A 20,263-nucleotide genomic window follows, 5' to 3' on the forward strand; every position below is an offset into this window, starting at 1 on the left:
ATAGCATTTCATTACATTACATGGCAATGCAATGCACAGTTGCTGAAGTTGAACCAAAATGAGCTTGTAATCTGGCTTCTGCAACTTTGAACATGAAAAATCCAATGAGGAGAAGAAAAGCAAAGCCAAAGAGTCCATCCCAAAATCCGACAAACAAGCAAAATGAACAAAAAACATTGAATTCAATTCTTTCTGATTTTAGAAACTGCATTAAAGAAGGGGTGCACCGGTCCTGGAGATACTGCAATACCAGGTCAATGCGTGGAGTGGACAGAGCAAGCTCTTTTTCCATCTCCCTGTTCTAAAAATCCATTTAATATATGGTCCCCAGATAGGGGACGTATCAGATATTAAACTGATAAGAACAGATACTACACTTGATCTTAGCCAAAAGGCCGAGAAGCGATAACCAGAATTGGTTTCAAACTACGGAGCCACCCAAGGATCCTGAAAAGTCCATTTGTGGAGATGAGCTCCTGGACTCCCGTTAAGAAGACATGTTGTCAACCTCTAGATCCCTTACATGCCTGCACTTTTCGGCTTGCTGCTGCTGCAATCCACGCGTTTTAGATCTGCATAACTCCACCTCTTTAAACACAGCACCTTCACCCCCTGCTGTTCCCACCCGCCTCAACACCGTTGGAAGGGAGGAGAACCAATTAAGGCGGGGGGTGGGGTGGAACGAGCAGCTGTCTACCCTTAGCAGGAGGGCTGCTGATTACATACCTCTCCTGCTGCTGCTGCTGCTGCTGCTGGCTGTCCAGCAGCAGACTGAAGGTGGCTGCTGCTGTGCACAGGTATATAAAGGCTCAGAGCCTATTATGACACGCGCAGCCAGCGTTCCATTGCCACATTCCATCTACTGCAGGCAGGATACCTGGCTGGCTGAATGTCGCTGAGAAGCTCACAGAGACCGCCATAAGCAACAGTTTAACAGAATGCCACAGACTAATCAACCAAACTTTTTGGGTTGGGTTCTCTTTTATTGTCTGCAGGCATTAAATGAAAGAAGTCAGTGTTCCAGCAGAGGGAGACAACGTTTCAGAAAAGGCATTGTAGCAAACCAAAAAAGAAATTTTAAGCGCAGCAGAGTAACCAGCGCACATACCTGTTAGCTCAGGTGAGTTTAAAAGGCTGCTGTTGATAACAAGGGCATTTGCTAAATAGATGGTGTGTGTGCAACAATATACTGAAAGGTCAATTATATTGTGCAGCTTATCTCACCACCTGTAGTTATTTAGGTGAAAGCTCCAAAATGCTTGCCTAATATGTCTGTTTATCCAAAAGGAAGTAAAAAGGGAGAGCTAGAAAGATAGCATTTCATTACATTACATGGCAATGCAATGCACAGTTGCTGAAGTTGAACCAAAATGAGCTTGTAATCTGGCTTCTGCAACTTTGAACATGAAAAATCCAATGAGGAGAAGAAAAGCAAAGCCAAAGAGTCCATCCCAAAATCCGACAAACAAGCAAAATGAACAAAAAACATTGAATTCAATTCTTTCTGATTTTAGAAACTGCATTAAAGAAGGGGTGCACCGGTCCTGGAGATACTGCAATACCAGGTCAATGCGTGGAGTGGACAGAGCAAGCTCTTTTTCCATCTCCCTGTTCTAAAAATCCATTTAATATATGGTCCCCAGATAGGGGACGTATCAGATATTAAACTGATAAGAACAGATACTACACTTGATCTTAGCCAAAAGGCCGAGAAGCGATAACCAGAATTGGTTTCAAACTACGGAGCCACCCAAGGATCCTGAAAAGTCCATTTGTGGAGATGAGCTCCTGGACTCCCGTTAAGAAGACATGTTGTCAACCTCTAGATCCCTTACATGCCTGCACTTTTCGGCTTGCTGCTGCTGCAATCCACGCGTTTTAGATCTGCATAACTCCACCTCTTTAAACACAGCACCTTCACCCCCTGCTGTTCCCACCCGCCTCAACACCGTTGGAGGGGAGGAGAACCAATTAAGGCGGGGGGTGGGGTGGAACGAGCAGCTGTCTACCCTTAGCAGGAGGGCTGCTGATTACATACCTCTCCTGCTGCTGCTGCTGCTGCTGCTGGCTGTCCAGCAGCAGACTGAAGGTGGCTGCTGCTGTGCACAGGTATATAAAGGCTCAGAGCCTATTATGACACGCGCAGCCAGCGTTCCATTGCCACATTCCATCTACTGCAGGCAGGATACCTGGCTGGCTGAATGTCGCTGAGAAGCTCACAGAGACCGCCATAAGCAACAGTTTAACAGAATGCCACAGACTAATCAACCAAACTTTTTGGGTTGGGTTCTCTTTTATAGTCTGCAGGCATTAAATGAAAGAAGTCAGTGTTCCAGCAGAGGGAGACAACGTTTCAGAAAAGGCATTGTAGCAAACCAAAAAAGAAATTTTAAGCGCAGCAGAGTAACCAGCGCACATACCTGTTAGCTCAGGTGAGTTTAAAAGGCTGCTGTTGATAACAAGGGCATTTGCTAAATAGATGGTGTGTGTGCAACAATATACTGAAAGGTCAATTATATTGTGCAGCTTATCTCACCACCTGTAGTTATTTAGGTGAAAGCTCCAAAATGCTTGCCTAATATGTCTGTTTATCCAAAAGGAAGTAAAAAGGGAGAGCTAGAAAGATAGCATTTCATTACATTACATGGCAATGCAATGCACAGTTGCTGAAGTTGAACCAAAATGAGCTTGTAATCTGGCTTCTGCAACTTTGAACATGAAAAATCCAATGAGGAGAAGAAAAGCAAAGCCAAAGAGTCCATCCCAAAATCCGACAAACAAGCAAAATGAGCAAAAAACATTGAATTCAATTCTTTCTGATTTTAGAAACTGCATTAAAGAAGGGGTGCACCGGTCCTGGAGATACTGCAATACCAGGTCAATGCGTGGAGTGGACAGAGCAAGCTCTTTTTCCATCTCCCTGTTCTAAAAATCCATTTAATATATGGTCCCCAGATAGGGGACGTATCAGATATTAAACTGATAAGAACAGATACTACACTTGATCTTAGCCAAAAGGCCGAGAAGCGATAACCAGAATTGGTTTCAAACTACGGAGCCACCCAAGGATCCTGAAAAGTCCATTTGTGGAGATGAGCTCCTGGACTCCCGTTAAGAAGACATGTTGTCAACCTCTAGATCCCTTACATGCCTGCACTTTTCGGCTTGCTGCTGCTGCAATCCACGCGTTTTAGATCTGCATAACTCCACCTCTTTAAACACAGCACCTTCACCCCCTGCTGTTCCCACCCGCCTCAACACCGTTGGAAGGGAGGAGAACCAATTAAGGCGGGGGGTGGGGTGGAACGAGCAGCTGTCTACCCTTAGCAGGAGGGCTGCTGATTACATACCTCTCCTGCTGCTGCTGCTGCTGCTGCTGGCTGTCCAGCAGCAGACTGAAGGTGGCTGCTGCTGTGCACAGGTATATAAAGGCTCAGAGCCTATTATGACACGCGCAGCCAGCGTTCCATTGCCACATTCCATCTACTGCAGGCAGGATACCTGGCTGGCTGAATGTCGCTGAGAAGCTCACAGAGACCGCCATAAGCAATAGTTTAACAGAATGCCACAGACTAATCAACCAAACTTTTTGGGTTGGGTTCTCTTTTATAGTCTGCAGGCATTAAATGAAAGAAGTCAGTGTTCCAGCAGAGGGAGACAACGTTTCAGAAAAGGCATTGTAGCAAACCAAAAAAGAAATTTTAAGCGCAGCAGAGTAACCAGCGCACATACCTGTTAGCTCAGGTGAGTTTAAAAGGCTGCTGTTGATAACAAGGGCATTTGCTAAATAGATGGTGTGTGTGCAACAATATACTGAAAGGTCAATTATATTGTGCAGCTTATCTCACCACCTGTAGTTATTTAGGTGAAAGCTCCAAAATGCTTGCCTAATATGTCTGTTTATCCAAAAGGAAGTAAAAAGGGAGAGCTAGAAAGATAGCATTTCATTACATTACATGGCAATGCAATGCACAGTTGCTGAAGTTGAACCAAAATGAGCTTGTAATCTGGCTTCTGCAACTTTGAACATGAAAAATCCAATGAGGAGAAGAAAAGTAAAGCCAAAGAGTCCATCCCAAAATCCGACAAACAAGCAAAATGAGCAAAAAACATTGAATTCAATTCTTTCTGATTTTAGAAACTGCATTAAAGAAGGGGTGCACCGGTCCTGGAGATACTGCAATACCAGGTCAATGCGTGGAGTGGACAGAGCAAGCTCTTTTTCCATCTCCCTGTTCTAAAAATCCATTTAATATATGGTCCCCAGATAGGGGACGTATCAGATATTAAACTGATAAGAACAGATACTACACTTGATCTTAGCCAAAAGGCCGAGAAGCGATAACCAGAATTGGTTTCAAACTACGGAGCCACCCAAGGATCCTGAAAAGTCCATTTGTGGAGATGAGCTCCTGGACTCCCGTTAAGAAGACATGTTGTCAACCTCTAGATCCCTTACATGCCTGCACTTTTCGGCTTGCTGCTGCTGCAATCCACGCGTTTTAGATCTGCATAACTCCACCTCTTTAAACACAGCACCTTCACCCCCTGCTGTTCCCACCCGCCTCAACACCGTTGGAAGGGAGGAGAACCAATTAAGGCGGGGGGTGGGGTGGAACGAGCAGCTGTCTACCCTTAGCAGGAGGGCTGCTGATTACATACCTCTCCTGCTGCTGCTGCTGCTGCTGCTGGCTGTCCAGCAGCAGACTGAAGGTGGCTGCTGCTGTGCACAGGTATATAAAGGCTCAGAGCCTATTATGACACGCGCAGCCAGCGTTCCATTGCCACATTCCATCTACTGCAGGCAGGATACCTGGCTGGCTGAATGTCGCTGAGAAGCTCACAGAGACCGCCATAAGCAATAGTTTAACAGAATGCCACAGACTAATCAACCAAACTTTTTGGGTTGGGTTCTCTTTTATAGTCTGCAGGCATTAAATGAAAGAAGTCAGTGTTCCAGCAGAGGGAGACAACGTTTCAGAAAAGGCATTGTAGCAAACCAAAAAAGAAATTTTAAGCGCAGCAGAGTAACCAGCGCACATACCTGTTAGCTCAGGTGAGTTTAAAAGGCTGCTGTTGATAACAAGGGCATTTGCTAAATAGATGGTGTGTGTGCAACAATATACTGAAAGGTCAATTATATTGTGCAGCTTATCTCACCACCTGTAGTTATTTAGGTGAAAGCTCCAAAATGCTTGCCTAATATGTCTGTTTATCCAAAAGGAAGTAAAAAGGGAGAGCTAGAAAGATAGCATTTCATTACATTACATGGCAATGCAATGCACAGTTGCTGAAGTTGAACCAAAATGAGCTTGTAATCTGGCTTCTGCAACTTTGAACATGAAAAATCCAATGAGGAGAAGAAAAGCAAAGCCAAAGAGTCCATCCCAAAATCCGACAAACAAGCAAAATGAACAAAAAACATTGAATTCAATTCTTTCTGATTTTAGAAACTGCATTAAACAAGGGGTGCACCGGTCCTGGAGATACTGCAATACCAGGTCAATGCGTGGAGTGGACAGAGCAAGCTCTTTTTCCATCTCCCTGTTCTAAAAATCCATTTAATATATGGTCCCCAGATAGGGGACGTATCAGATATTAAACTGATAAGAACAGATACTACACTTGATCTTAGCCAAAAGGCCGAGAAGCGATAACCAGAATTGGTTTCAAACTACGGAGCCACCCAAGGATCCTGAAAAGTCCATTTGTGGAGATGAGCTCCTGGACTCCCGTTAAGAAGACATGTTGTCAACCTCTAGATACCTTACATGCCTGCACTTTTCGGCTTGCTGCTGCTGCAATCCACGCGTTTTAGATCTGCATAACTCCACCTCTTTAAACACAGCACCTTCACCCCCTGCTGTTCCCACCCGCCTCAACACCGTTGGAAGGGAGGAGAACCAATTAAGGCGGGGGGTGGGGTGGAACGAGCAGCTGTCTACCCTTAGCAGGAGGGCTGCTGATTACATACCTCTCCTGCTGCTGCTGCTGCTGCTGCTGGCTGTCCAGCAGCAGACTGAAGGTGGCTGCTGCTGTGCACAGGTATATAAAGGCTCAGAGCCTATTATGACACGCGCAGCCAGCGTTCCATTGCCACATTCCATCTACTGCAGGCAGGATACCTGGCTGGCTGAATGTCGCTGAGAAGCTCACAGAGACCGCCATAAGCCACAGTTTAACAGAATGCCACAGACTAATCAACCAAACTTTTTGGGTTGGGTTCTCTTTTATAGTCTGCAGGCATTAAATGAAAGAAGTCAGTGTTCCAGCAGAGGGAGACAACGTTTCAGAAAAGGCATTGTAGCAAACCAAAAAAGAAATTTTAAGCGCAGCAGAGTAACCAGCGCACATACCTGTTAGCTCAGGTGAGTTTAAAAGGCTGCTGTTGATAACAAGGGCATTTGCTAAATAGATGGTGTGTGTGCAACAATATACTGAAAGGTCAATTATATTGTGCAGCTTATCTCACCACCTGCAGTTATTTAGGTGAAAGCTCCAAAATGCTTGCCTAATATGTCTGTTTATCCAAAAGGAAGTAAAAAGGGAGAGCTAGAAAGATAGCATTTCATTACATTACATGGCAATGCAATGCACAGTTGCTGAAGTTGAACCAAAATGAGCTTGTAATCTGGCTTCTGCAACTTTGAACATGAAAAATCCAATGAGGAGAAGAAAAGCAAAGCCAAAGAGTCCATCCCAAAATCCGACAAACAAGCAAAATGAACAAAAAACATTGAATTCAATTCTTTCTGATTTTAGAAACTGCATTAAAGAAGGGGTGCACCGGTCCTGGAGATACTGCAATACCAGGTCAATGCGTGGAGTGGACAGAGCAAGTTCTTTTTCCATCTCCCTGTTCTAAAAATCCATTTAATATATGGTCCCCAGATAGGGGACGTATCAGATATTAAACTGATAAGAACAGATACTACACTTGATCTTAGCCAAAAGGCCGAGAAGCGATAACCAGAATTGGTTTCAAACTACGGAGCCACCCAAGGATCCTGAAAAGTCCATTTGTGGAGATGAGCTCCTGGACTCCCGTTAAGAAGACATGTTGTCAACCTCTAGATCCCTTACATGCCTGCACTTTTCGGCTTGCTGCTGCTGCAATCCACGCGTTTTAGATCTGCATAACTCCACCTCTTTAAACACAGCACCTTCACCCCCTGCTGTTCCCACCCGCCTCAACACCGTTGGAAGGGAGGAGAACCAATTAAGGCGGGGGGTGGGGTGGAACGAGCAGCTGTCTACCCTTAGCAGGAGGGCTGCTGATTACATACCTCTCCTGCTGCTGCTGCTGCTGCTGGCTGTCCAGCAGCAGACTGAAGGTGGCTGCTGCTGTGCACAGGTATATAAAGGCTCAGAGCCTATTATGACACGCGCAGCCAGCGTTCCATTGCCACATTCCGTCTACTGCAGGCGGGATACCTGGCTGGCTGAATGTCGCTGAGAAGCTCACAGAGACCGCCATAAGCAACAGTTTAACAGAATGCCACAGACTAATCAACCAAACTTTTTGGGTTGGGTTCTCTTTTATAGTCTGCAGGCATTAAATGAAAGAAGTCAGTGTTCCAGCAGAGGGAGACAACGTTTCAGAAAAGGCATTGTAGCAAACCAAAAAAGAAATTTTAAGCGCAGCAGAGTAACCAGCGCACATACCTGTTAGCTCAGGTGAGTTTAAAAGGCTGCTGTTGATAACAAGGGCATTTGCTAAATAGATGGTGTGTGTGCAACAATATACTGAAAGGTCAATTATATTGTGCAGCTTATCTCACCACCTGTAGTTATTTAGGTGAAAGCTCCAAAATGCTTGCCTAATATGTCTGTTTATCCAAAAGGAAGTAAAAAGGGAGAGCTAGAAAGATAGCATTTCATTACATTACATGGCAATGCAGTGCACAGTTGCTGAAGTTGAACCAAAATGAGCTTGTAATCTGGCTTCTGCAACTTTGAACATGAAAAATCCAATGAGGAGAAGAAAAGCAAAGCCAAAGAGTCGATCCCAAAATCCGACAAACAAGCAAAATGAACAAAAAACATTGAATTCAATTCTTTCTGATTTTAGAAACTGCATTAAAGAAGGGGTGCACCGGTCCTGGAGATACTGCAATACCAGGTCAATGCGTGGAGTGGACAGAGCAAGCTCTTTTTCCATCTCCCTGTTCTAAAAATCCATTTAATATATGGTCCCCAGATAGGGGACGTATCAGATATTAAACTGATAAGAACAGATACTACACTTGATCTTAGCCAAAAGGCCGAGAAGCGATAACCAGAATTGGTTTCAAACTACGGAGCCACCCAAGGATCCTGAAAAGTCCATTTGTGGAGATGAGCTCCTGGACTCCCGTTAAGAAGACATGTTGTCAACCTCTAGATCCCTTACATGCCTGCACTTTTCGGCTTGCTGCTGCTGCAATCCACGCGTTTTAGATCTGCATAACTCCACCTCTTTAAACACAGCACCTTCACCCCCTGCTGTTCCCACCCGCCTCAACACCGTTGGAAGGGAGGAGAACCAATTAAGGCGGGGGATGGGGTGGAACGAGCAGCTGTCTACCCTTAGCAGGAGGGCTGCTGATTACATACCTCTCCTGCTGCTGCTGCTGCTGCTGCTGGCTGTCCAGCAGCAGACTGAAGGTGGCTGCTGCTGTGCACAGGTATATAAAGGCTCAGAGCCTATTATGACACGCGCAGCCAGCGTTCCATTGCCACATTCCATCTACTGCAGGCAGGATACCTGGCTGGCTGAATGTCGCTGAGAAGCTCACAGAGACCGCCATAAGCAACAGTTTAACAGAATGCCACAGACTAATCAACCAAACTTTTTGGGTTGGGTTCTCTTTTATAGTCTGCAGGCATTAAATGAAAGAAGTCAGTGTTCCAGCAGAGGGAGACAACGTTTCAGAAAAGGCATTGTAGCAAACCAAAAAAGAAATTTTAAGCGCAGCAGAGTAACCAGCGCACATACCTGTTAGCTCAGGTGAGTTTAAAAGGCTGCTGTTGATAACAAGGGCATTTGCTAAATAGATGGTGTGTGTGCAACAATATACTGAAAGGTCAATTATATTGTGCAGCTTATCTCACCACCTGTAGTTATTTAGGTGAAAGCTCCAAAATGCTTGCCTAATATGTCTGTTTATCCAAAAGGAAGTAAAAATGGAGAGCTAGAAAGATAGCATTTCATTACATTACATGGCAATGCAATGCACAGTTGCTGAAGTTGAACCAAAATGAGCTTGTAATCTGGCTTCTGCAACTTTGAACATGAAAAATCCAATGAGGAGAAGAAAAGCAAAGCCAAAGAGTCCATCCCAAAATCCGACAAACAAGCAAAATGAACAAAAAACATTGAATTCAATTCTTTCTGATTTTAGAAACTGCATTAAAGAAGGGGTGCACCGGTCCTGGAGATACTGCAATACCAGGTCAATGCGTGGAGTGGACAGAGCAAGCTCTTTTTCCATCTCCCTGTTCTAAAAATCCATTTAATATATGGTCCCCAGATAGGGGACGTATCAGATATTAAACTGATAAGAACAGATACTACACTTGATCTTAGCCAAAAGGCCGAGAAGCGATAACCAGAATTGGTTTCAAACTACGGAGCCACCCAAGGATCCTGAAAAGTCCATTTGTGGAGATGAGCTCCTGGACTCCCGTTAAGAAGACATGTTGTCAACCTCTAGATCCCTTACATGCCTGCACTTTTCGGCTTGCTGCTGCTGCAATCCACGCGTTTTAGATCTGCATAACTCCACCTCTTTAAACACAGCACCTTCACCCCCTGCTGTTCCCACCCGCCTCAACACCGTTGGAAGGGAGGAGAACCAATTAAGGCGGGGGGTGGGGTGGAACGAGCAGCTGTCTACCCTTAGCAGGAGGGCTGCTGATTACATACCTCTCCTGCTGCTGCTGCTGCTGCTGGCTGTCCAGCAGCAGACTGAAGGTGGCTGCTGCTGTGCACAGGTATATAAAGGCTCAGAGCCTATTATGACACGCGCAGCCAGCGTTCCATTGCCACATTCCATCTACTGCAGGCAGGATACCTGGCTGGCTGAATGTCGCTGAGAAGCTCACAGAGACCGCCATAAGCAACAGTTTAACAGAATGCCACAGACTAATCAACCAAACTTTTTGGGTTGGGTTCTCTTTTATAGTCTGCAGGCATTAAATGAAAGAAGTCAGTGTTCCAGCAGAGGGAGACAACGTTTCAGAAAAGGCATTGTAGCAAACCAAAAAAGAAATTTTAAGCGCAGCAGAGTAACCAGCGCACATACCTGTTAGCTCAGGTGAGTTTAAAAGGCTGCTGTTGATAACAAGGGCATTTGCTAAATAGATGGTGTGTGTGCAGCAATATACTGAAAGGTCAATTATATTGTGCAGCTTATCTTACCACCTGTAGTTATTTAGGTGAAAGCTCCAAAATGCTTGCCTAATATGTCTGTTTATCCAAAAGGAAGTGAAAAGGGAGAGCTAGAAAGATAGCATTTCATTACATTACATGGCAATGCAATGCACAGTTGCTGAAGTTGAACCAAAATGAGCTTGTAATCTGGCTTCTGCAACTTTGAACATGAAAAATCCAATGAGGAGAAGAAAAGCAAAGCCAAAGAGTCCATCCCAAAATCCGACAAACAAGCAAAATGAACAAAAAACATTGAATTCAATTCTTTCTGATTTTAGAAACTGCATTAAAGAAGGGGTGCACCGGTCCTGGAGATACTGCAATACCAGGTCAATGCGTGGAGTGGACAGAGCAAGCTCTTTTTCCATCTCCCTGTTCTAAAAATCCATTTAATATATGGTCCCCAGATAGGGGACGTATCAGATATTAAACTGATAAGAACAGATACTACACTTGATCTTAGCCAAAAGGCCGAGAAGCGATAACCAGAATTGGTTTCAAACTACGGAGCCACCCAAGGATCCTGAAAAGTCCATTTGTGAAGATGAGCTCCTGGACTCCCGTTAAGAAGACATGTTGTCAAGCTCTAGATCCCTTACATGCCTGCACTTTTCGGCTTGCTGCTGCTGCAATCCACGCGTTTTAGATCTGCATAACTCCACCTCTTTAAACACAGCACCTTCACCCCCTGCTGTTCCCACCCGCCTCAACACCGTTGGAAGGGAGGAGAACCAATTAAGGCGGGGGGTGGGGTGGAACGAGCAGCTGTCTACCCTTAGCAGGAGGGCTGCTGATTACATACCTCTCCTGCTGCTGCTGCTGCTGCTGCTGGCTGTCCAGCAGCAGACTGAAGGTGGCTGCTGCTGTGCACAGGTATATAAAGGCTCAGAGCCTATTATGACACGCGCAGCCAGCGTTCCATTGCCACATTCCATCTACTGCAGGCAGGATATTTGGCTGGCTGAATGTCGCTGAGAAGCTCACAGAGACCGCCATAAGCAACAGTTTAACAGAATGCCACAGACTAATCAACCAAACTTTTTGGGTTGGGTTCTCTTTTATAGTCTGCAGGCATTAAATGAAAGAAGTCAGTGTTCCAGCAGAGGGAGACAACGTTTCAGAAAAGGCATTGTAGCAAACCAAAAAAGAAATTTTAAGCGCAGCAGAGTAACCAGCGCACATACCTGTTAGCTCAGGTGAGTTTAAAAGGCTGCTGTTGATAACAAGGGCATTTGCTAAATAGATGGTGTGTGTGCAACAATATACTGAAAGGTCAATTATATTGTGCAGCTTATCTCACCACCTGTAGTTATTTAGGTGAAAGCTCCAAAATGCTTGCCTAATATGTCTGTTTATCCAAAAGGAAGTAAAAAGGGAGAGCTAGAAAGATAGCATTTCATTACATTACATGGCAATGCAATGCACAGTTGCTGAAGTTGAACCAAAATGAGCTTGTAATCTGGCTTCTGCAACTTTGAACATGAAAAATCCAATGAGGAGAAGAAAAGCAAAGCCAAAGAGTCCATCCCAAAATCCGACAAACAAGCAAAATGAACAAAAAACATTGAATTCAATTCTTTCTGATTTTAGAAACTGCATTAAAGAAGGGGTGCACCGGTCCTGGAGATACTGCAATACCAGGTCAATGCGTGGAGTGGACAGAGCAAGCTCTTTTTCCATCTCCCTGTTCTAAAAATCCATTTAATATATGGTCCCCAGATAGGGGACGTATCAGATATTAAACTGATAAGAACAGATACTACACTTGATCTTAGCCAAAAGGCCGAGAAGCGATAACCAGAATTGGTTTCAAACTACGGAGCCACCCAAGGATCCTGAAAAGTCCATTTGTGGAGATGAGCTCCTGGACTCCCGTTAAGAAGACATGTTGTCAACCTCTAGATCCCTTACATGCCTGCACTTTTCGGCTTGCTGCTGCTGCAATCCACGCGTTTTAGATCTGCATAACTCCACCTCTTTAAACACAGCACCTTCACCCCCTGCTGTTCCCACCCGCCTCAACACCGTTGGAAGGGAGGAGAACCAATTAAGGCGGGGGGTGGGGTGGAACGAGCAGCTGTCTACCCTTAGCAGGAGGGCTGCTGATTACATACCTCTCCTGCTGCTGCTGCTGCTGCTGGCTGTCCAGCAGCAGACTGAAGGTGGCTGCTGCTGTGCACAGGTATATAAAGGCTCAGAGCCTATTATGACACGCGCAGCCAGCGTTCCATTGCCACATTCCATCTACTGCAGGCAGGATACCTGGCTGGCTGAATGTCGCTGAGAAGCTCACAGAGACCGCCATAAGCAACAGTTTAACAGAATGCCACAGACTAATCAACCAAACTTTTTGGGTTGGGTTCTCTTTTATAGTCTGCAGGCATTAAATGAAAGAAGTCAGTGTTCCAGCAGAGGGAGACAACGTTTCAGAAAAGGCATTGTAGCAAACCAAAAAAGAAATTTTAAGCGCAGCAGAGTAACCAGCGCACATACCTGTTAGCTCAGGTGAGTTTAAAAGGCTGCTGTTGATAACAAGGGCATTTGCTTAATAGATGGTGTGTGTGCAACAATATACTGAAAGGTCAATTATATTGTGCAGCTTATCTCACCACCTGTAGTTATTTAGGTGAAAGCTCCAAAATGCTTGCCTAATATGTCTGTTTATCCAAAAGGAAGTAAAAAGGGAGAGCTAGAAAGATAGCATTTCATTACATTACATGGCAATGCAATGCACAGTTGCTGAAGTTGAACCAAAATGAGCTTGTAATCTGGCTTCTGCAACTTTGAACATGAAAAATCCAATGAGGAGAAGAAAAGCAAAGCCAAAGAGTCCATCCCAAAATCCGACAAACAAGCAAAATGAACAAAAAACATTGAATTCAATTCTTTCTGATTTTAGAAACTGCATTAAAGAAGGGGTGCACCGGTCCTGGAGATACTGCAATACCAGGTCAATGCGTGGAGTGGACAGAGCAAGCTCTTTTTCCATCTCCCTGTTCTAAAAATCCATTTAATATATGGTCCCCAGATAGGGGACGTATCAGATATTAAACTGATAAGAACAGATACTACACTTGATCTTAGCCAAAAGGCCGAGAAGCGATAACCAGAATTGGTTTCAAACTACGGAGCCACCCAAGGATCCTGAAAAGTCCATTTGTGGAGATGAGCTCCTGGACTCCCGTTAAGAAGACATGTTGTCAACCTCTAGATCCCTTATGACGCGCCCCTGGGCCTGCTGTGTCGTGCGGCATCGCGCGCACGGGGGCTTACCCGGAGCCGGATCAGATGGGGGTTGTAGTCTTCCGAGTGGCTGTGACCCGGTCCGTGCCCAGGGTGTCAAGCTCAGAGTATGTGGCAGTCCTACAGATGTTATAAAGTTCTTAATGTCGACTACGCCACCCGTTGTATTGCGGTCACTATGGCCGCCGCTGCAGCAGGGTCCGCTGAGGCTGATGGTGTTGGTGCAGCTTTTGGTAGTATAACCCCCAACGGGTGGGGTATAGCCTCAGGGTGTCAGGTGCAGAGGATGGGGGTTGTGGTGGTGCAGCATAGATGTTAAGTGAAGACAGAGTCGGGTTGTGCAGTTTAGGGTATTTACTCACTGCTGATGTTCCGGTCACTCCAGCTTCAAGTGACCACCCGAGCCGTGCTGCGTCCACCAGGTCCTGGATTCAGCAAACCCCCAAACAAGTCCGGAGCGTGACCCTGAGCTCTCCTTCTGTCCTTTCCTCTGGCCGTCCCCACTAGTGATCCACCTAGGTTCAGCTCCCTCGGGCCTTCTGTTGGGAGACCCTTGGCCTTGGGTTCCCTGACCCTCCACGTGGTATGCCTTCGGGGTGGATGTGGTGGGTGGCCATGGCAGACGCTGCCCACGGCCTCCGGTCTCTGGCTAGGGTGTGCTTTTGCCCCCACCAGTTTGGGATCCGGTACCCTATTGCCGACTCTTCACCCGGGGATTGAATTTGGGTTCTCAGAGTCCTTTCTTTTCCCCTCTCTGGGTCTTTCCTTCTCTGCTCCACTCTCTCTCTCTCTCTGGGGCTTTTCTCTGCAAAAGGCTGGCAGACTGACCCTGTTCTTAGTTGGTGCCCACCTTATATACACCCTCTATGTGTGAGCTCAGGCGACCAGCACCCAATGAGCTCCTATCTTTACCCAGGCTGCTCCCCCTATCTGCCCCTACACTACTTGGGATGTTCCACCCCCCTCCCACTCCAGCCAGGAACAGACTCGGTCGTACCTGCACATTTCTAAGTGGGAGTACCGTCGGTCTGCTCCTCGGAAATGGGATGTGTGTAGTGCATGCAGCCTACCGAGCTCAGGTCCACACTCCATCCTTACCCGGGAGTGGAATATCACACCTCTGGGTTGAGGTGCAATACCCCTGTAGCAGCCGAATCCTCAGGGTGCTACATTCCCCCCTGGTAAATCACAGCACGTCCTCGGGCTGTAAGACATAAACAACACCAAAACATACAAATTTTTTTTTCATATCAACAACATAGTAAAAACATATAAAATAACATACATTAGCAGCATCATAAAACTTTTCATATAAAACATTCTCGTCGCCTCTGGCTCCTCCTCCGGTCACTGTGCAACGTGTGACCGGGTACAGTGCGACAGTCTTTTCTTGAAAAATGGTTTTCCTATAAAACCGGTAGGGGGCGCTTTAGGAAGCGCAACTATATACAAAAGGGGTAGTGGCCGCTCTCAGTCCTCGGCCAGTGGGATTTAAGGGTTAAACGGGTAAACAGTTCACACTTGCTGGTCCCAACGGGGACTATATTAGCAACAGTTCACTGTGCCCCGACGGGCAACTATATACAGCTTGTACTCTGCTGTACTTAACGACGGCGTCCTCCTGCTCTTTCTTTATGGTTACCTTTGGCTTCAGACCCGTTCGGGCACGTATGCTGGGCAAACAGATCTTCTCCCAGATGCGGAACTTTAGGTTTTATGGGCGCGGTGGTGGTGGCGCCCGGGTTGCCCGGGCCTTGCGGCCAGGCCTGGGGTATCTGGAAGGTGAAGGGCACCGTAAGGACGGCGGCACCCTGGGCTACTTGGCCCTGCGACCAGGCCGGGGGCTCCGCGGAGGTAGGGGGCGCTGTTGGTATTGCGGCGCCCGGGGGTACTAGGCCTTGCGACCAGGCTGGTGGTACTTCCTGCTTGGTCACGCTCGGGGTCGAGGCGTGTGACGTCACAGGGGTCGCGGCTCCCGTTTGAGGCCTAGTCTGCGGCGGTGACGTTGCAGCGACGGGCACGGCAGGATAGACTTCGGGCTCTGCGACGGGGAGCTGGGGCAGGTACGCGGTTTCCCGGTTTGGGGTAGAGACGTCCCCTTTACCTGCCTCCTTTCGTTCGGCTCCCTTCTCGGCGCCGTCTCCGGCCTTCAGTCCTCCCGCGCCATCCTCAGAGGCGGTCTGTCTCCTCGTCTTGGGTGGCGTGCTCCGCTGACAGGTCTCGGTCTGCTGGGCCATCTCACGGCTCCACTCCGCCAACGTCTCTCGCTGCACCCGGGCCATCCTCCTTGCGAGGCCCTCCAGAGCGGTCTGTGCACACTCCCGGTCTCGGGGGAGCTGTGCTAGGACCTCCACTAGGCCTAGTGGGGTCGTTGTTGCCAGCAGGCTCCTGACCAACGGGTCGGTGCTGCTCTGCTCTCCTTCCGTTGTCTCCAGCAGGCTCCTGGCCAGCGGGCCGGTGCTGCTCTGCTCTCCCTCCTCTGTTTCTAGCAGGCTCCTGGCCAACGGGCCGGTGCTGCTCTGCTTTCTCGCCATCTCCGGGTAAGCTCCTCCGAAACTCTTCTCCAGGCTTCTTGCCTCCGGGTGCGCTCGCTCCAGACTGCTCCAGGCGACACCCATCTTTGTTCTCTCCTTCTCAGTCCTCCCACTTCGAGGGCGGTCCCGGGGCCACTTGGTGATTGTCAGCTCCAGGGGCAGTTCTTTCACGCTGACAGACACCTCTAGCATCACAGTCTCTGTTGGTGGGGGCGGTTTCCACTTTTGGCGCCATTTTCGGTCCTGGCCCACGATGGGAGGCGGCCTCTTGCCATCCTCTGGCACGCCCATAATGGCGTCCGCTCTTCCAAGGCGTGAAACCTTTGGAAATGGCGGGAATCATCTCCCAGTGGCGGGAAACTCTGCAGATGGCGGGAAAAAGCTGTTAATGGCGGACAACCGGCGGGAATCGATCTGTGATGGAGTACGATGGCGGGGACTCTCCGGAACCGGCAGGAGACTTCTTTTTGAGGTAAACTTGTTCTTTTCTTCAGGCACGCAGTACCCGGTTGTTGTGGGCACGTAATCCTGCCGACTACGCCAAAGTTGACGCGCCCCTGGGCCTGCTGTGTCGTGCGGCATCGCGCGCACGGGGGCTTACCCGGAGCCGGATCAGATGGGGGTTGTAGTCTTCCGAGTGGCTGTGACCCGGTCCGTGCCCAGGGTGTCAAGCTCAGAGTATGTGGCAGTCCTACAGATGTTATAAAGTTCTTAATGTCGACTACGCCACCCGTTGTATTGCGGTCACTATGGCCGCCGCTGCAGCAGGGTCTGCTGAGGCTGATGGTGTTGGTGCAGCTTTTGGTAGTATAACCCCCAACGGGTGGGGTATAGCCTCAGGGGGTCAGGTGCAGAGGATGGGGGTTGTGGTGGTGCAGCATAGATGTTAAGTGAAGACAGAGTCGGGTTGTGCAGTTTAGGGTATTTACTCACTGCTGATGTTCCGGTCACTCCAGCTTCAAGTGACCACCCGAGCCGTGCTGCAACTTTGAACATGAAAAATCCAATGAGGAGAAGAAAAGCAAAGCCAAAGAGTCCATCCCAAAATCCGACAAACAAGCAAAATGAACAAAAAACATTGAATTCAATTCTTTCTGATTTTAGAAACTGCATTAAAGAAGGGGTGCACCGGTCCTGGAGATACTGCAATACCAGGTCAATGCGTGGAGTGGACAGAGCAAGCTCTTTTTCCATCTCCCTGTTCTAAAAATCCATTTAATATATGGTCCCCAGATAGGGGACGTATCAGATATTAAACTGATAAGAACAGATCAGGTTTCAACATATTTTATTAAGTGCGTAAAAGATGGTTTACAATCAAAAACAACAACACAAACAGTACATTATTAAAACACAGAATTCCACCCATAAAAACCCCATATACGATTAGCATCCCTCCTCCCAATACATTTGACATCCCTCAAGTAATAAATATACATCTGGCTAAAAGCAATTTTAAGACAATCCTTCACAGAAATAGCATCAAGTTTAAAAAGTAAGATATTGCGTGCCTTCCAAAGGGCATCTTTAAAACAGTTAATCATACACCAACATATACAATACTGTTGAGGGGTCGGACATTTAAAAAGGCCATATAAAACATATTCATGGTTAAAATCTCTTAAACCGCAAGTCCATTTTAAAAGAATCCCAACTTTGTGCCAAAGTTCCTGTGCAAATGGGCAATTCCACATAAGGTGCAAGGTGGTTTCGTCATTAACACATGAGTCTCTGGGGCATTTGGCTCTGGCCACCAGGCCTCTCCTGTGTTGAAACTCTCTGGTGGGGAGGCACTGGTGGACCACCATCCATGCGATGTCCTTATGTCCATTTGCTAAGAATTTCCCGAAGACATTCTTCCAAACTTGCTTCGATCTCTCTTCTGAGAAATTTACTATGGGGGTCACATCTTCATTCCTCCTCAGAAAAGATAAAAGCTTCTTGCGGTCTTTAAAAATGTCCATATTAAAATCACCAAGGCTATAAAATCGAACAGTCTTTTCTAAGGTTGCTTGGTGTTTGGGGGGGCATAGTAAAACAGGGGAATTCAACGACAACTTAAACCATCTTTTAAAAATCATCCCACAAGTATATTTTAAAAAATAAGTTAGCGCACTATTACCATTAAAATGTTTGAAACAAAAGCAGAAATAATTTAAATACAAATAAATATGTAAGTCGGGGACATCCCTTCCGCCGTTCATTTTATTCTTCCTCATTATTTCTCGCCTTAATTTTTCCATTTTGGAGTTCCATAAAAACATAATGATCATCCTAGTCATTTTTTTAATTAAAACATCAGAGGGGGGGTACACCATAGCTATATACAGTATGAGGGGTAACAACACTGATTTTATAATTAAAATTTTCCCCTCCATTGTTAGGGACCTCAAACCCCAAAATGATATTTTCTTTGACATTTTTTCTAGGACATTCTCCCAGCTTTGAGTTCCCACATTCTCCTCGTTAAAAACAACTCCAAGAATTTTTACATTGTCTCGTTTTATAGTGAGCTGCGGGAGTTGGGCCGTGTCCCAGGATCCCAAAGTCAGACATTCAGATTTATTTAAATTAAGTTTAAAACCGGATGCCTGGGAAAAAAAATCAATGCGCAACACCGCCCTCCGGAGGGAAGTAGGGTCCACGCACACAACCGTCACGTCATCCATGTAGCCAAAGACTCTCACATCACTGCCACCTCCGCCAGGAACAGGAACCCCTCTAATCACTTTGTCTTTCCTTATTGCGCTCAGCAGGGGCTCCATGGCGCAGATGAACAGGATGGGTGACAAGGGGCATCCCTGCTTCACTCCGGACTCAAGGGGAACTCCATCTGTTAAAAAGCCATTAAGAGAAATTTGACTAAAACAATTTTTATATAAAATCTTAATACAATTTAAAAGCATATTAGGGATACCCATTCTTTTTAAAACTCTAAAAAGAAATCTATGAGAGACTCTATCGAAAGCTTTTTCAAAATCTAGGGCTAAAAGAGCTACATTTTGACCCCGGTCTCTGGAATACCAAATTACATCCCTTAATACGTTTAAAACCTCTGAAATACTTCTGCCTGGTACACTACAAACCTGCTCAGGCTGGATTAGTTTGGCAATGACACTCCTGAGCCGGTCTGCAACCACCTTAGCAAGTACCTTGTAATCAACATTTAGGAGAGTTATGGGTCTCCAATTCGCTAGAGCACTGCGGTCACCTTTTTTATATATCAAAGACACCACTCCTCTCCTCCACGAAAATGGCAACTGTTCACAAATAAAAACTTCTTTAAAAAGCATAAAAAGGTCCTCTTTTAAAATGTCCCAAAAAGTAAGGTAAAATTCTACAGGTAGTCCGTCACACCCAGGTGCTTTACCCTTAGAGAAACTTTTAAAAACATAAAATAATTCCTCTAAAACAATATCGCGTTCTAAAAACTCCTGGTCTGTAAAATTTAACTTAAAATCGAGATCATTAAGAGCATCAGATAAAAAGGACTCATCTATACACTTTTTACTAAAAAGATGCTTATAAAAGTTAAAAGTAGCATTCAACATTCGCTGCATAGATGTTTCACCCTCTAGATTTGTGATCACTTCTCTTTTATCCATGACTTTTTTGAAGAAGAAGCGAGAGCACTTCTCCCCCTCCTCCAAGTGCTGCACTCTAGAGTTAAAAATAATCTCTTTCCCCTTTGTGTCTATGCAGTTCTGAATTTCAGTTTTTAGGCTAGCAATATCATCTCCCACCTCCACCCCTAGCTCTTTGAATTTAAAAAGTGTTTGTAGTTTGGTGTTAAGATCACTAAAACATCTTTTTTTCTCTCTAGCTTTACGTCTCCCTGCTTTTATAAAAAACATTCTGACTTTTTTTTTCAAATTTTCCCACCAGGTTACCATAGGGGCATCAGAAGGTTTTTGTCGCCGCCAGGCTTGATAGGCTTTACCAAAGTCTTGTCGAATCAGAGGGTCCTCCAGCAGGTAAGTACTTAGACGCCAGAGGCCCCTGTTGACCCTCTGTTCATCCCGATATTCTAGGTGCACCTCCAAGCCCTTATGGTCAGAAAATATATTTGATG

General features: G+C 46.2%; 12 non-coding genes across 12 annotated transcripts; all 12 read right to left on the reverse strand.

Annotated features, from left to right (window-relative positions):
- Nucleotides 1–216: 216 nt before the first annotated feature.
- Nucleotides 217–407, reverse strand: LOC141240272 (U2 spliceosomal RNA). Its single transcript, XR_012305540.1, has one exon. It is a non-coding gene; the product is annotated as a U2 spliceosomal RNA (small nuclear RNA).
- A 1,121-nt stretch (nucleotides 408–1,528) lies between these two features.
- On the reverse strand, nucleotides 1,529–1,719 carry LOC141240274 (U2 spliceosomal RNA). The gene has a single exon (XR_012305542.1). It is a non-coding gene; the product is annotated as a U2 spliceosomal RNA (small nuclear RNA).
- Nucleotides 1,720–2,840: 1,121 nt separating this feature from the next.
- On the reverse strand, nucleotides 2,841–3,031 carry LOC141240275 (U2 spliceosomal RNA). Its single transcript, XR_012305543.1, has one exon. It is a non-coding gene; the product is annotated as a U2 spliceosomal RNA (small nuclear RNA).
- Nucleotides 3,032–4,152: 1,121 nt separating this feature from the next.
- LOC141240276 (U2 spliceosomal RNA) lies at nucleotides 4,153–4,343 on the reverse strand. The gene has a single exon (XR_012305544.1). It is a non-coding gene; the product is annotated as a U2 spliceosomal RNA (small nuclear RNA).
- Nucleotides 4,344–5,464: 1,121 nt separating this feature from the next.
- Nucleotides 5,465–5,655, reverse strand: LOC141240277 (U2 spliceosomal RNA). The gene has a single exon (XR_012305545.1). It is a non-coding gene; the product is annotated as a U2 spliceosomal RNA (small nuclear RNA).
- A 1,121-nt stretch (nucleotides 5,656–6,776) lies between these two features.
- On the reverse strand, nucleotides 6,777–6,967 carry LOC141240201 (U2 spliceosomal RNA). The gene has a single exon (XR_012305488.1). It is a non-coding gene; the product is annotated as a U2 spliceosomal RNA (small nuclear RNA).
- Nucleotides 6,968–8,085: 1,118 nt separating this feature from the next.
- Nucleotides 8,086–8,276, reverse strand: LOC141240278 (U2 spliceosomal RNA). Its single transcript, XR_012305546.1, has one exon. It is a non-coding gene; the product is annotated as a U2 spliceosomal RNA (small nuclear RNA).
- A 1,121-nt stretch (nucleotides 8,277–9,397) lies between these two features.
- Nucleotides 9,398–9,588, reverse strand: LOC141240279 (U2 spliceosomal RNA). The gene has a single exon (XR_012305547.1). It is a non-coding gene; the product is annotated as a U2 spliceosomal RNA (small nuclear RNA).
- Nucleotides 9,589–10,706: 1,118 nt separating this feature from the next.
- LOC141240280 (U2 spliceosomal RNA) lies at nucleotides 10,707–10,897 on the reverse strand. The gene has a single exon (XR_012305548.1). It is a non-coding gene; the product is annotated as a U2 spliceosomal RNA (small nuclear RNA).
- A 1,121-nt stretch (nucleotides 10,898–12,018) lies between these two features.
- On the reverse strand, nucleotides 12,019–12,209 carry LOC141240281 (U2 spliceosomal RNA). The gene has a single exon (XR_012305549.1). It is a non-coding gene; the product is annotated as a U2 spliceosomal RNA (small nuclear RNA).
- Nucleotides 12,210–13,327: 1,118 nt separating this feature from the next.
- Nucleotides 13,328–13,518, reverse strand: LOC141240282 (U2 spliceosomal RNA). Its single transcript, XR_012305550.1, has one exon. It is a non-coding gene; the product is annotated as a U2 spliceosomal RNA (small nuclear RNA).
- A 3,791-nt stretch (nucleotides 13,519–17,309) lies between these two features.
- Nucleotides 17,310–17,499, reverse strand: LOC141240222 (U2 spliceosomal RNA). Its single transcript, XR_012305508.1, has one exon. It is a non-coding gene; the product is annotated as a U2 spliceosomal RNA (small nuclear RNA).
- Nucleotides 17,500–20,263: the final 2,764 nt, after the last annotated feature.

This window comes from Phyllobates terribilis, unplaced genomic scaffold (assembly GCF_046119375.1).
Source record: "Phyllobates terribilis strain yellow unplaced genomic scaffold, ASM4611937v1 Scaffold_801__1_contigs__length_655404, whole genome shotgun sequence".
Lineage (NCBI taxonomy): Eukaryota > Metazoa > Chordata > Amphibia > Anura > Dendrobatidae > Phyllobates > Phyllobates terribilis.